Source organism: Entelurus aequoreus, linkage group LG14 (assembly GCF_033978785.1).
Source record: "Entelurus aequoreus isolate RoL-2023_Sb linkage group LG14, RoL_Eaeq_v1.1, whole genome shotgun sequence".
Lineage (NCBI taxonomy): Eukaryota > Metazoa > Chordata > Actinopteri > Syngnathiformes > Syngnathidae > Entelurus > Entelurus aequoreus.
The window spans coordinates 45,165,796-45,180,389 of record NC_084744.1 but is presented as its reverse complement, the minus strand read 5'-3'; positions in this window follow the sequence as shown (position 1 = coordinate 45,180,389).

Genomic DNA, 14,594 nt, shown 5'->3' with positions numbered 1-14,594 from the left:
AGAACGCTACATTTCGGACTGCATTGTGCTGAGTGTGACATTTGTTGTAGGAGGAATTATGGTGTGGGGTTGGTTTTCAGGAGATGAGCTTGGCCCCTTAGTTCCAGTGAAATGAACTTTGAATGCTCAGGATACCAAAACATTTTGGACAATTCATGGGATGGCACTTCAAGTTCATATGTGAGTCAAGGCATGTGGCCAAATACTTTTGGCAATATAGTGTGTATATATGTATATATTTCTTTGGTAACATTAAAGACCAAAATGGGGGGACAAACTACATTTTGTCAAGGGCCACACAAAGTCCAGGCCCGGGCCCTGGATGTATATGTTACAACTGGCCAAACTGCGAGTTTGTGTGCCCTCAGGTTCTCCCAGGGTTTTGATGCAACAACCCCTTTTTCCCGGGTGCAGCCAGACGCGTCGGGGTGGGGACGGTGGGCGGGGGGCCCCCGCGCTCAGGCCAAAGGGCCGCTGCGGCTTTGAGTGCGCTCCCATCGTGCGGCCGGAGCAGCCGTCGCGCTGATGCAAAGTGACAGGGACAGATGTGACATATCGGTTCCGACACACTCCGTACCACCAGTCACAGGCTGGGGGTGACTCACATCCCCCTGCGCCGGTCCTGTCCCCCCGCTGCAGGACAACACGACGATGCTCGAAATGAACCTCGCCATCGCCCTCACCGCTGCCAGGTATGGGGCTGCCATAGCCAATTACACTGAAGTGGTGCACCTAGTAAAGAGGGCAGAACCACACAGACAGGGTGGAGGGGGGAGACGGGGCGGGTTGGGGGGAAGGGGCCGTGCCAAGTGCACTGTAGGCATGTGATAACAGGTAAATCCAACAAAAGCCGCGTCCCCTCTTTCCTGGAGCCCCCTCACACCGGGGGCCCGCCGTCCCCCCCCCCCCCCTCCTCACCCGTTTGCACATAGCCACCGCACGCCTAACGCGGAGGCTTTTAATATTTCGTAAGCGATGCAGAGCGCTGCTTCAGATCTTGCAGAGGTGGAATTAGCCAACTCCAAATGGCCTTACTTATCTTTTAAATGTCATGCATCGGTCCGGCTTTTGGAAGAATAAAGCGGGTGGAGGATGAACAAAAAAAAAAAAAAAAATTCATGAATAACCAGGATTTGAGGATCTCGACGCATGACCACCACTCCCCCCCCCCCCCCCCCCCCCCCCCCCCCCCCCCGATGTGTCGAAAGATGGAAGTGCGCCACTTGAAGGCGACGTCTCACTTTAAGAGTGCGGAGGAGCCCCCCCCCACCCCCCCACCCCCCGTGGAGAGAGATTAGATGGAACGGATAATAACGGGAAGAGTTCCGCCGTCATCTTTCAATGCCGTCCATCCATCCATCTATCCATCTTCTTCCGCTTATCGAGGTCGGTCGCGGGGGCAGCAGCCTAAGCAGGGAAGCCCAGACTTCCCTCTACCCAACCCTTGTCCAGCTTCTCCCGGGGGATCCCGAGGCGTTCCCAGGCCAGCCCGGGACATAGTCTTCCCAACGTGTCCTGGGTCTTCCCCGTGGCCTCTTACCGGTCGGACGTGCCCTAAACACGTTCGGGTGGCATCCTGACCAGATGCCCGAACCACCTCATCTGGCTCCTCTCGTCCCGTCCATTTTCTACCGCTTGTCCCTTCCGGGGTGGCGGGGAGGAGGAGGGGGGGGGGTTGCTGGAGCCTATCTCAGCTGCACTCAGGCGGAAGGTGGGCTCCTTTCAAAACACACAATGTCCTTTTTTTTCTTTAGGTACACCTTCTGCATAATTGAATAAGTGTGCATTGAAGTGAAGTAAATTAATATTTATATAGCGCTTTTTCTCTAGTGACTCAAAGCGCTTTACATAGTGAAACCCAATATCTAAGTTACATTTAAACTAGAGATGTCCGATAATATCGGGTTGCCGATTTTATCGGCTGATAAATGCTTTAAAATGTAATATCGTAAATTATCGGTTTCGATTCGGAAATTATCGGTATCAGTTTCAAAAAGTAAAATTCATGACTTTTTAAAACGCAGCTGTTCGGAATGGTACACGGACGTAGGGAGAAGTACAGAGCACCAATAAACCTTAGAGGCACTGCCTTTGCGTGCCGGCCCAATCACATAATATCTACGGCTTTTCACACACACAAGTGAATGCAAGTCATACAATGACAAACACATTTCAGGAGAACATCCGCACCGTAACACAACATAAACACAACACAACAAATACCCAGAACCCCTTGCAGCACTAACTCTTCCGGGACGCTACAATATACAACCCCCCCCCCCACCACCACCTCAACACCGCCCTCCTCCAACCCCGCCCACCTCAACCTCCTCATGCTCTCTTAGCATGTCCCAAATTCCAAACTGCTGTTTTGAGGCATGTTAAAAAAAATAATGCACTTTGTGACTTCAATAATAAATATGGCAGTGCCATGTTGGCATTTTTTTCCATAACTTGAGTTGATTTATTTTGGAAAACCTTAGGCATAATAATGTGTTAATTCCACGACTGTGTATATCGGTATCGGTTGATATCGGAATCGGTAATTAAGAGTTGGACAATATCGGAATATCGGATATCAGCAAAAAAGCCATTATCGGACATCTCCAATTCAAACCATTAACATCTGATGAACGGGGGCCATGAGATATTGTCTGGTGTGTCGTGGGAAATTATGCAACGTTACCTAATTGGTCCAAAAATATTTTTTTGTAAATCCATCCATTTTCTACCGCTTATTCCCTTCGGGGTTGCGGGGGGCGCTGCAGCCTATCTCAGCTACAATCGGGTGGAAGGCGGGGGACACCCTGGACAAGTCACCACCTCAAATCAATAATTATAATCTGCAAAATAATGTGCCGTCATCTATTGTCTGTTGCCGTATAGAGCTTGGCAGGGTAACCATTTAGTACTACAGTAGGTGGCAGAACGCTTCGAGGATGGTTTGTCGTGATCCCAACATGCAAAGCACAGCGGGAGACAGCGTGCAGGTAAAAAAAAAAAGGTATGTAACGCTTAAAACTAAAATGAACAAAAGGCAAGTCCCGCTAGGAAAAGGCACTGAAGCATAGGGATGGCTATGCAAAACGTAAGTAAAACTGAACTGGCTACAAAGTCAACAAAAACAGAATGCTGGACGACAGCAAAGACTTACAGTGTGTGTCCGTACATGACATGACAATCAACAATGTCCCCAGAAGGAAGGATAGCGTCCGCACAACTTAAATGTTCTTAATTGCCATTACAAAGCAGGTCAGGTAATAGCGCTCAAAGAAAGACGTGAAGATGCTACAGGAAAACACCAACAAAACAGGAAAATCCACCAAAATAACAGCGCATGGCAGGAACTGAAGCACTACACACAGGAAAACAACAAACTAAAAAAAAAAAAAAAGACAACCTGGTGGAGTTTCTTTTTTTTAACGTTTCTGCTGGTGGTGTGCCTCTGTATTTTTTCAACGAACAAAATGTGCCTTGGCTCAAAAAAGGTTGAAAAACACTGTTATAGGGTTCCAGTCATACAAATCTTAAAAAGTAAGTAAAATGTATTTATACTTTTTTTTTTTTTTTGCTTTCAATGCTTAAATCTTTAGATCTATCCATCGGTTTAAAGTTTTTTTTTTATTTTTTATGGCAAACACACAAACAAACCTTGCAATATTCGTGCACGCACATTATGTTTGTAACCACATCCACACCACTCTTATGTCACTCCCAACGAGTGTTGTCCCGGTACCAAAATGTTTTTTGATAATTTTCTAAATAAAGGGGACCACAAAATTTTGTATTATTGTCTTTATTTTAACAAAAAATCTTAGGGTACATTAAACATATGTTTATTATTACAAGTTTGTCCTTAATTAATATAGTGAACATATTACACAACTTGTCTTTTAGTAGTAAGTAAACAAACAAAGACTCCTAATTAGTCTGCTGACATATGCAGTAACATATTGTGTCATTTATCATTCTATTATTTTGTCAACATTATTAAGGACAAGTGGTAGAAAATGAATTATTAATCTACTTGTTCATTTACTGTTAATATCTGCTTACTTTCTCGTTTAACATGTTCTATCTACACTTCTGTTAAAATGTAATAATCACCTATTCTTCTCTTGTTTGATACTTTACATTAGTTTTGGATGATACCACAAATTTAGGTATCAATCTGATACCAAGTAGTTACAGGATCATACATTGGTCATATTCAAAGTCCTCATGTGTCCAGGGACATGTTTCCTGAGATCATAAACATAATATATACATATTTTTTTTTAAATGAAAAAAGATTTTGTGATGCTAAAATATCTCGATGTAATCATAGAAGTATCGACTAGATACGCTATTGTACTTGGTATCATTACAGTGGATGCCAGGTGTAGATCCACCAATGGCGTTTGTTTACATTTTGACACCGGTGAGCTACGGTGTGTAGTGAAGCATGTTTAGCTATTCCTCGTCTTGCAGGGATGATTCTTGTAAAAAACGTACATTATTTGTCGCCATGGAGGCGAAGATTAGTGATTAAGAAGTAGTGGCTGGACTTTAGCTGCAAGCTAGCTAGCCATGTCTTAAAGCACCTCTTCCTGAGGGTGTTTCTGTGTTAAAACTTCACCTTTATCTTTAGTTTTTAAGCCAAAATGCGTCCGTTCTTCCTTTTCTGTCTACACACTGTGTCTGCTTGTAAGTACTCTGTGATTGTGTGCTGCCGAACATGCTCGTCTGCTCGTAAACTAGCAAAGTCACGACGTGACGACAACGTTGGTACGGGGGGATGGGGGACCGGTACTTTTTAGAGGCAGTATAGTACCGAATATGTTTAATTAGTATCGAGGTACTATACTTACCGGTATATCGTACAACCCTACTCACCATTACATATAAGTTGTTGGCAGATCAAAGCAAATATGCATCTAATATGAATATACAGTACTCTATGGTACTCTGGCGGTATCGAGTGGTTGAGGGGTCAAATTACATTAGGGGACGGCGTGGCGAAGTTGGGAGAGTGGCCGTGCCAGCAATCTGAGGGTTGCTGGTTCAATCCCCACCTTCTACCATCCTAGTCACGTCCGTTGTGTCCTTGAGCAAGACACTTCACCCTTGCTCCTGATGGGCCTGGTTAGCGCCGTGCATGGCAGCTCCCGCCATCAGTGTGTGAATGTGTGTGTGTGAATGGGTGAATGTGGAAAATAGTGTCAAAGCGCTTTGAGTTCCTTAAAAAGGTAGACAAGCGCTATACAAGTACGACCCATTTACCATTTACATCTCTAATTGCACATATTTTAAAGGGAAATGCTTGGATTCATTTTGTTTTCATGGAGAAAACAATAAAAAAAATCATGTTTACAATATCGAAAAATGGCCATTGTAAAAATCCATAGGGGAACTCCAATGTGTACTCACTCAATAATTCATGCTATAAAAACCTTAGCAAATAACGGACAATGCAAATTTCTAGATTGATACCTTTACAGTTCCATCCATCCATCCATTTTCTACCGCTTGTCCCTTTTGGGATACAACCAAAAGTCATGGATATTGTTATATGTTGCTAACTTGGTAGCATGTGTTAGGTGTTAGCATGTTAACATTTTAGTAGTCTTTTTGGTATTAAACTAAAAGTCATCAATATGTATTCCTTGGCACCATATCAGGAGCATGCTAAATGTTAACAGGTTGGCATTTTAGTCTTTTTTATTTAGGTATAAAAGTGAAAGTCATGGATATGTAATTACTTGGCGCTATAACGGTAGCATGCTAAGTGTTAGCAATATATCATTTCAGCACAATTTTTTTAGGTGTAAAGCTAAAAGTTATGGATAGTATGTTGTGCAATCTTGTTAGCATATGCTAAATGTTAACAAGTTGGCATTTTAGTCTTTTTTATTTAGGTATAAAAGTGAACGTCATGGATATGTAATTACTTGGCGCTATAACGGTAGCATGCTAAGTGTTAGCAATATACAATTTCAGTATATTTTTTAGGTATATAACTAAACGTTATTGATATTGTTATGTTGTGCAATCTTGTTAGCATATGCTAAATGGTAACAAGTTGGCATTTTAGTCTTTTTTTATTTAGGTATTAAAAGTGAAAGTCATGGATATGTAATTACTTGGCGCTATAACGGTAGCATGCTAAGTGTTAGCAATATATCATTTCAGCACATTTTTTTTAGGTGTAAAACTAAAAGTTATGGATATTATGTTGGGCAATCTTGTTAGCATATGCTAAATGTTAAGTTGGCATTTTAGTCTTTTTTATTTAGGTATAAAAGTGAAAGTCATGGATATGTAATTAATTGGCGCTATAACGGTAGCATGCTAAGTGTTAGCAATATATAATTTCAGCACATTTTTTTTTAGGTGCAAAACTAAAAGTTATGGATAATATGTTGTGCAATCTTGTTAGCATATGCTAAATTTTAACAAGTCAGCATTTCAGTCTTTTATTTAGGTATAAAAGTGAAAGTCATGGATATATAACTACTTGGCGCTATAACGGTAGCATGCTAAGTGTTAGCAATATACAATTGCAGTGCATTGTTTTAGGTATAAAACTAAACGTTATGGATATTGTTATGTTGTGCAATATTGTTAGCATATGCTAAATGTTAACAAGTTGGCATTGTAGTCTTTTTTATTTAGGTATTAAAAGTGAAAGTCATGGATATGTAATTACTTGGCACTATAACGGTAGCATGCTAAGTGTTAGCAATAAACCATTGCAGTGCATTTTTTTAGGTATACAACTAAACGTTATGGATATTGTTATGTTGTGCAATATTGTTAGCATATGCTAAATATTAACAAGTCGGCATTTTACTCTTTTTAATTTAGGTATAAAAGTGAAAGTCATGGATATATAACTACTTGGCGCTATAACGGTAGCATGCGAAGTGTTAGCAATATACAATTTCAGTGCATTGTTTTAGGTATAAAACTAAACGTTATGGATATTGTTATGTTGTGCAATATTGTTAGCATATGCTAAATGTTAACAAGTTGGCATTGCAGTCTTTTTTATTTAGGTATTAAAAGTGAAAGTCATGGATATGTAATTACTTGGCACTCTAACGGTAGCATGCTAAGTGTTAGCAATAAACCATTTCAGTGCATTTTTTTAGGTATACAACTAAACGTTATGGATATTGTTATGTTGTGCAATATTGTTAGCATATGCTAAATATTAACAAGTCGGCATTTTACTCTTTTTAATTTAGGTATAAAAGTGAAAGTCATGGATATATAACTACTTGGCGCTATAACGGTAGCATGCGAAGTGTTAGCAATATACAATTTCAGTGCATTGTTTTAGGTATAAAACTAAACGTTATGGATATTGTTATGTTGTGCAATATTGTTAGCATTTGCTAAATGTTAACAAGTTGGCACTGTAGTCTTTTTAATTTAGGTATTAAAAGTGAAAGTCATGGATATGTAATTACTTGGCACTATAACGGTAGCATGCTAAGTGTTAGCAATAAACCATTTCAGTGCATTTTTTTAGGTATAAAACTAAACGTTATGGATATTGTTATGTTGTGCAATATTGTTAGCATATGCTAAATATTAACAAGTCGGCATTTTACTCTTTTTAATTTAGGTATAAAAGTGAAAGTCATGGATATATAACTACTTGGCGCTATAACGGTAGCATGGGAAGTGTTAGCAATATACAATTTCAGTGCATTGTTTTAGGTATAAAACTAAACGTTATGGATATTGTTATGTTGTGCAATATTGTTAGCATATGCTAAATGTTAACAAGTTGGCATTGCAGTCTTTTTTATTTAGGTATTAAAAGTGAAAGTCATGGATATGTAATTACGGGGCGGTATAGCTCGGTTGGTAGAGCGGCCGTGCCAGCAACTTGAGGGTTGCAGGTTCGATCCCCGCTTCCGCCATCCTAGTCACTGCCGTTGTGTCCTTGGGCAAGACACTTTACCCACCTGCTCCCAGTGCCACCCACACTGGTTTGAATGTAACTTAGATATTGGGTTTCACTATGTAAAGCGCTTTGAGTCACTTGAGAAAAAGCGCTATATAAAAATGTAATTCACTTCACTTCATTCACTTACTTGGCACTATAACGGTAGCATGCTAAGTGTTAGCAATAAACCATTTCAGTGCATTTTTTTAGGTATATAACTAAACGTTATGGATATTGTTATGTTGTGCAATATTGTTAGCATATGCTAAATATTAACAAGTCGGCATTTTACTCTTTAATTTAGGTATAAAAGTGAAAGTCATGGATATATAACTACTTGGCGCTATAACGGTAGCATGCTAAGTGTTAGCAATATACAATTTCAGTGCATTGTTTTAGGTATAAAACTAAACGTTATGGATATTGTTATGTTGTGCAATATTGTTAGCATTTGCTAAATGTTAACAAGTTGGCACTGTAGTCTTTTTTATTTAGGTATTAAAAGTGAAAGTCATGGATATGTAATTACTTGGCACTATAACGGTAGCATGCTAAGTGTTAGCAATAAACCATTTCAGTGCATTTTTTTAGGTATACAACTAAACGTTATGGATATTGTTATGTTGTGCAATATTGTTAGCATATGCTAAATATTAACAAGTCGGCATTTTACTCTTTTTAATTTAGGTATAAAAGTGAAAGTCATGGATATATAACTACTTGGCGCTATAACGGTAGCATGCTAAGTGTTAGCAATATACAATTTCAGTGCATTGTTTTAGGTATAAAACTAAACGTTATGGATATTGTTATGTTGTGCAATATTGTTAGCATATGCTAAATGTTAACAAGTTGGCATTGCAGTCTTTTTTATTTAGGTATTAAAAGTGAAAGTCATGGATATGTAATTACTTGGCACTATAACGGTAGCATGCTAAGTGTTAGCAATAAACCATTGCAGTGCATTTTTTTAGGTATACAACTAAACGTTATGGATATTGTTATGTTGTGCAATATTGTTAGCATATGCTAAATATTAACAAGTCGGCATTTTACTCTTTTTAATTTAGGTATAAAAGTGAAAGTCATGGACATATAACTACTTGGCGCTATAACGGTAGCATGCTAAGTGTTAGCAATATACAATTTCAGTGCATTGTTTTAGGTATAAAACTAAACGTTATGGATATTGTTATGTTGTGCAATATTGTTAGCATTTGCTAAATGTTAACAAGTTGGCACTGTAGTCTTTTTTATTTAGGTATTAAAAGTGAAAGTCATGGATATGTAATTACTTGGCACTATAACGGTAGCATGCTAAGTGTTAGCAATAAACCATTTCAGTGCATTTTTTTAGGTATACAACTAAACGTTATGGATATTGTTATGTTGTGCAATATTGTTAGCATATGCTAAATATTAACAAGTCGGCATTTTACTCTTTTTAATTTAGGTATAAAAGTGAAAGTCATGGATATATAACTACTTGGCGCTATAACGGTAGCATGCTAAGTGTTAGCAATACACAATTTCAGTGCATTGTTTTAGGTATAAAACTAAACGTTATGGATATTGTTATGTTGTGCAATATTGTTAGCATTTGCTAAATGTTAACAAGTTGGCACTGTAGTCTTTTTTATTTAGGTATTAAAAGTGAAAGTCATGGATATGTAATTACTTGGCACTATAACGGTAGCATGCTAAGTGTTAGCAATAAACCATTTCAGTGCATTTTTTTAGGTATACAACTAAACGTTATGGATATTGTTATGTTGTGCAATATTGTTAGCATATGCTAAATATTAACAAGTCGGCATTTTGCTCTTTTTAATTTAGGTATAAAAGTGAAAGTCATGGATATATAACTACTTGGCGCTATAACGGTAGCATGCGAAGTGTTAGCAATATACAATTTCAGTGCATTGTTTTAGGTATAAAACTAAACGTTATGGATATTGTTATGTTGTGCAATATTGTTAGCATTTGCTAAATGTTAACAAGTTGGCACTGTAGTCTTTTTTATTTAGGTATTAAAAGTGAAAGTCATGGATATGTAATTACTTGGCACTATAACGGTAGCATGCTAAGTATTAGCAATAAACCATTTCAGTGCATTTTTTTAGGTATACAACTAAACGTTATGGATATTGTTATGTTCTGCAATATTGTTAGCATATGCTAAATATTAACAAGTCGGCATTTTACTCTTTTTAATTTAGGTATAAAAGTGAAAGTCATGGATATATAACTACTTGGCGCTATAACGGTAGCATGCTAAGTGTTAGCAATATACAATTTCAGTGCATTGTTTTAGGTATAAAACTAAACGTTATGGATATTGTTATGTTGTGCAATATTGTTAGCATATGCTAAATGTTAACAAGTTGGCATTGCAGTCTTTTTTATTTAGGTATTAAAAGTGAAAGTCATGGATATGTAATTACTTGGCACTATAACGGTAGCATGCTAAGTGTTAGCAATAAACCATTTCAGTGCATTTTTTTAGGTATACAACTAAACGTTATGGATATTGTTATGTTGTGCAATATTGTAAGCATATGCTAAATATTAACAAGTCGGCATTTTACTCTTTTTAATTTAGGTATAAAAGTGAAAGTCATGGATATATAACTACTTGGCGCTATAACGGTAGCATGCGAAGTGTTAGCAATATACAATTTCAGTGCATTGTTTTAGGTATAAAACTAAACGTTATGGATATTGTTATGTTGTGCAATATTGTTAGCATTTGCTAAATGTTAACAAGTTGGCACTGTAGTCTTTTTTATTTAGGTATTAAAAGTGAAAGTCATGGATATGTAATTACTTGGCACTATAACGGTAGCATGCTAAGTGTTAGCAATAAACCATTTCAGTGCATTTTTTTAGGTATACAACTAAACGTTATTGATATTGTTATGTTGTTTAATTTTGTTAGCATGTGCTAAATGTCAACAAACTAGCATTTTGGTAATTTATCAGGCATGAAACTAAATATGTTATGATAATGTTACATGTAAACGTATATTTTTCATATGGACACTCGTGTATAGGCCCTTATTATCTCGTGTACCTAATGTGTCTTGCTATAGTGTCTCATGTCAAATTAGACGAGGACACCGTGTCGCTCATCCGCTCATCCAAACACATCATCCTTTCTTTTTGAAATCTCATTACCTACCTTATAGCTCCTTTAACAGCCAGCATCGCATTAACAAACATTTGCCTTGCGCAATTTTCAAAAGGCTCCCTCAGTCACCGCCACCGGGCTCCGGTGTGACACAAACAGGCAAGAGGGAAATTAGGTATGTCGGTTTCCTATTAATTACAATCCTAGGAAGTCTCCCATGGACACACCGGAGCCACTCTATTACGGTGAGAGGGGGGCGTTTGCTGATAAATTAATAATCCGGCTTGTCACCAGCCACAGATGAATAGCCCCTGGTGATTGATGCTGTTTTCTTTCATAGGGCAGGAATTTGATGTCAGAGCCAAATGTGTTATCAATGCCACGGGACCTTTTACCGACGCGCTTCGGAAAACGGATGATCAGAAGAACTCCGACATCTGTCAGCCCGGTGCCGGGGCGCACATCGTCATCCCGGGCTATTACAGGTAACTAACGGTGGGGCCCCTACGTCTCTGTCACTGTCCCTCGCTATCACCCGCTCCTTAGTGCTGTCGCCTCAACACTTCATTAGCCACGTGCCAGCAGAGGCTCTTGGTCACAACAACAAGGGAGATGTCTGCCAGCTCTTCTGGAATGCTTTGGTACTGTGATCCACTGGTAAGGAGTCTGTTCACTGCCTTGTTCAGCCTCGTCCGTCTTGATAGGGAAAGATACACCCTATTGCAGTGTTTTTCAACCTTTTTTGTATTTTTTTGCGTTGTAAAAAACCGGAGGCACACCACCAGCAGAAATCATTAAAAAAACGACACTCAGTTGACAGTAAAAAGTTGTTGTCGCAATTGTTGGATATGACTTTAAAGCAGGGGTGTCAAACTCATTTTAGATCGGGGGCCACATGGAGAAAAATCTACACCCGAGAGGGCCAGACTGGTAAAATCCCGGCACGATAACTTAAAAATAAAGACTTCAGATGGTATGGTTTTCTTTGTTTAAAAATAGAACAAGCACATTCTGAAATTGTAATAATCATAATGTTGTTGGGTTTTACACTTACATTTTGCGGTTAATAGTATTCTATCTTTATTTGTCGTTATTTATATTTTCTGAATAAATTATGTGATAATGTTCATCAGTCAACTCCTTGGTGTTGATTTTCAATCTATCAAGATAAAAAATGTACATCAAAATCAAATTACAGGATGTTATTTACGTAGTTTGATCATTTTCCTCGACTGGTGCACTAACACCATGTGGTTTATTTTGTACATATATAGCATCATCTACAAAGATACAAATAATTGCTATTGCGACATCCAGTGGCCACATTTAGAACAGATGTTTCTTTCATTCAAAAATTTCAGGTTAATTTTTATACTTAGCAAAGTCATCCCGCGGGCCGGATAAAACCTGTCCGCGGGCCTGATCCGGGCCTCGGGCCGTACGTTTGACAACCCTGCTTTAAAGCATAACCAAGCATGCATCAATATACAAACCCCGTTTCCATAGGAGTTGGGAAATTGTGTTAGATGTAAATATAAACGGAATACAATGATTTGCAAATCCTTTTCAACCCATATTCATTTGAATACACTACAAAGACAAGATATTTGATGTTCAAACTCATAAACTTTATTTTTTTTTTGCAAATAATAATTAACTTAGAATTTCATGGCTGCACCACGTGCCCAAGTAGTTGGGAAAGGGCATGTTCACCACTGTGTTACATGGCCTTTCCTTTTAACAACACTCAGTAAATGTTTGGGAACTGAGGAGACACATTTTTGAAGCTTCTCAGGTGGAATTCTTTCCCATTCTTGCTTGATGTACAGCTTAAGTTGTTCAACAGTCCGGGGGTCTCCGTTGTGGTATTTTAGGCTTCATAATGTGCCACACATTTTCAATGGGAGACAGGTCTGGACTACAGGCAGGCCAGTCTAGTACCCGCACTCTTTTACTATGCAGCCACGTTAATGTAACACATGGCTTGGCATTGTCTTGCTGAAATAAGCAGGGGCGTCTATGGTAACGTTGCTTGGATGGCAACATATGTTGCTCCAAAACCTGTATGTACCTTTCAGCATTAATGGCGCCTTCACAGATGTGTAAGTTACCCATGTCTTGGGCACTAATACACCCCCATACCATCACACATGCTGGCTTTTCAACTTTGCGCCTACAAAAATCCGGATGGTTCTTTTCCTCTTTGGTCGGAGGACACGACGTCCACAGTTTCCAAAAACAATTTGAAATGTGGACTCGTCAGACCACAGAACACTTTTCCACTTTGTATCAGTCCATCTTAGATGAGCTCAGGCCCAGCGAAGCCGACGGCGTTTCTGGGTGTTGTTGATAACCGGTTTTCGCCTTGCAAAGGAGAGTTTTAATTTGCACTTACAGATGTAGCGACCAACTGTAGTTACTGACAGTGGTTTTCTGAAGTGTTCCTGAGCCCATGTGGTGATATCCTTTACACACTGATGTCGCTTGTTGATGCAGTACAGCCTGAGGGATCGAAGGTCACGGGCTTAGCTGCTTACGTGCAGTGATTTCTCCAGATTCTCTGAACCCTTTGATGATATTATGGACCGTAGATGGTGAAATCCCTAAATTCCTTGCAATAGCTGGTTGAGAAAGGTTTTTCTTAAACTGTTCAACAATTTGCTCACGCATTTGTTGACAAAGTGGTGACCCTCGCCCCATCCTTGTTTGTGAATGACTGAGCATTTCATGGAATCTACTTTTATACCCAATCATGGCACCCACCTGTTCCCAATTTGCCTGTTCACCTGTGGGATGTTCCAAATAAGTGTTTGATGGGCATTCCTCCACTTTATCAGTATTTATTGCCACCTTTCCCAACTTCTTTGTCACGTGTTGCTGGCATCAAATTCTAAAGTTAAAGATTATTTGCAAAAAAAAAATGTTTATCAGTTTGAACATCAAATATGTTGTCTTTGTAGCATATTCAACTGAATATGGGTTGAAAATGATTAGCAAATTATTGTATTCCGTTTATATTTACATCTAACACAATTTCCCAACTCATATGGAAACTGGGTTTGTAGCTCTTGTCTCAACGTAGGTGTACTGTCACCACCTGTCACATCACGCCGTGACTTATTTGGACTTGTTTGCTGTTTTCCTGTGTGTAGTGTTTTAGTTATTGTCTTGCGCTCCTATTTTGGTGGCTTTTTCTCTTGTTTTGGTATTTTCCTGTAGCAGTTTCATGTCTTCCTTTGAGCGATATTTCCCAAATCTACTTTGTTTTAGCAATCAAGAATATTTCAGTTGTTTTTATCCTTCTTTGTGGGGACATTGTTGATTGTCATGTCATGTTCGGATGTACTTTGTGGACGCCGTCTTTTCTCCGCAGTAAGTCTTTGCTGTCGTCCAGCCTTCTGTTTTTGTTTACTTTGTAGCCAGTTCACTTTTAGTTTCGTTCTGCATAGCCTTCCCTAAGCTTCAATGCCTTTTCTTAGGGGCACTCACCTTTTGTTTATTTTTGGGTTAAGCATTAGACACCTT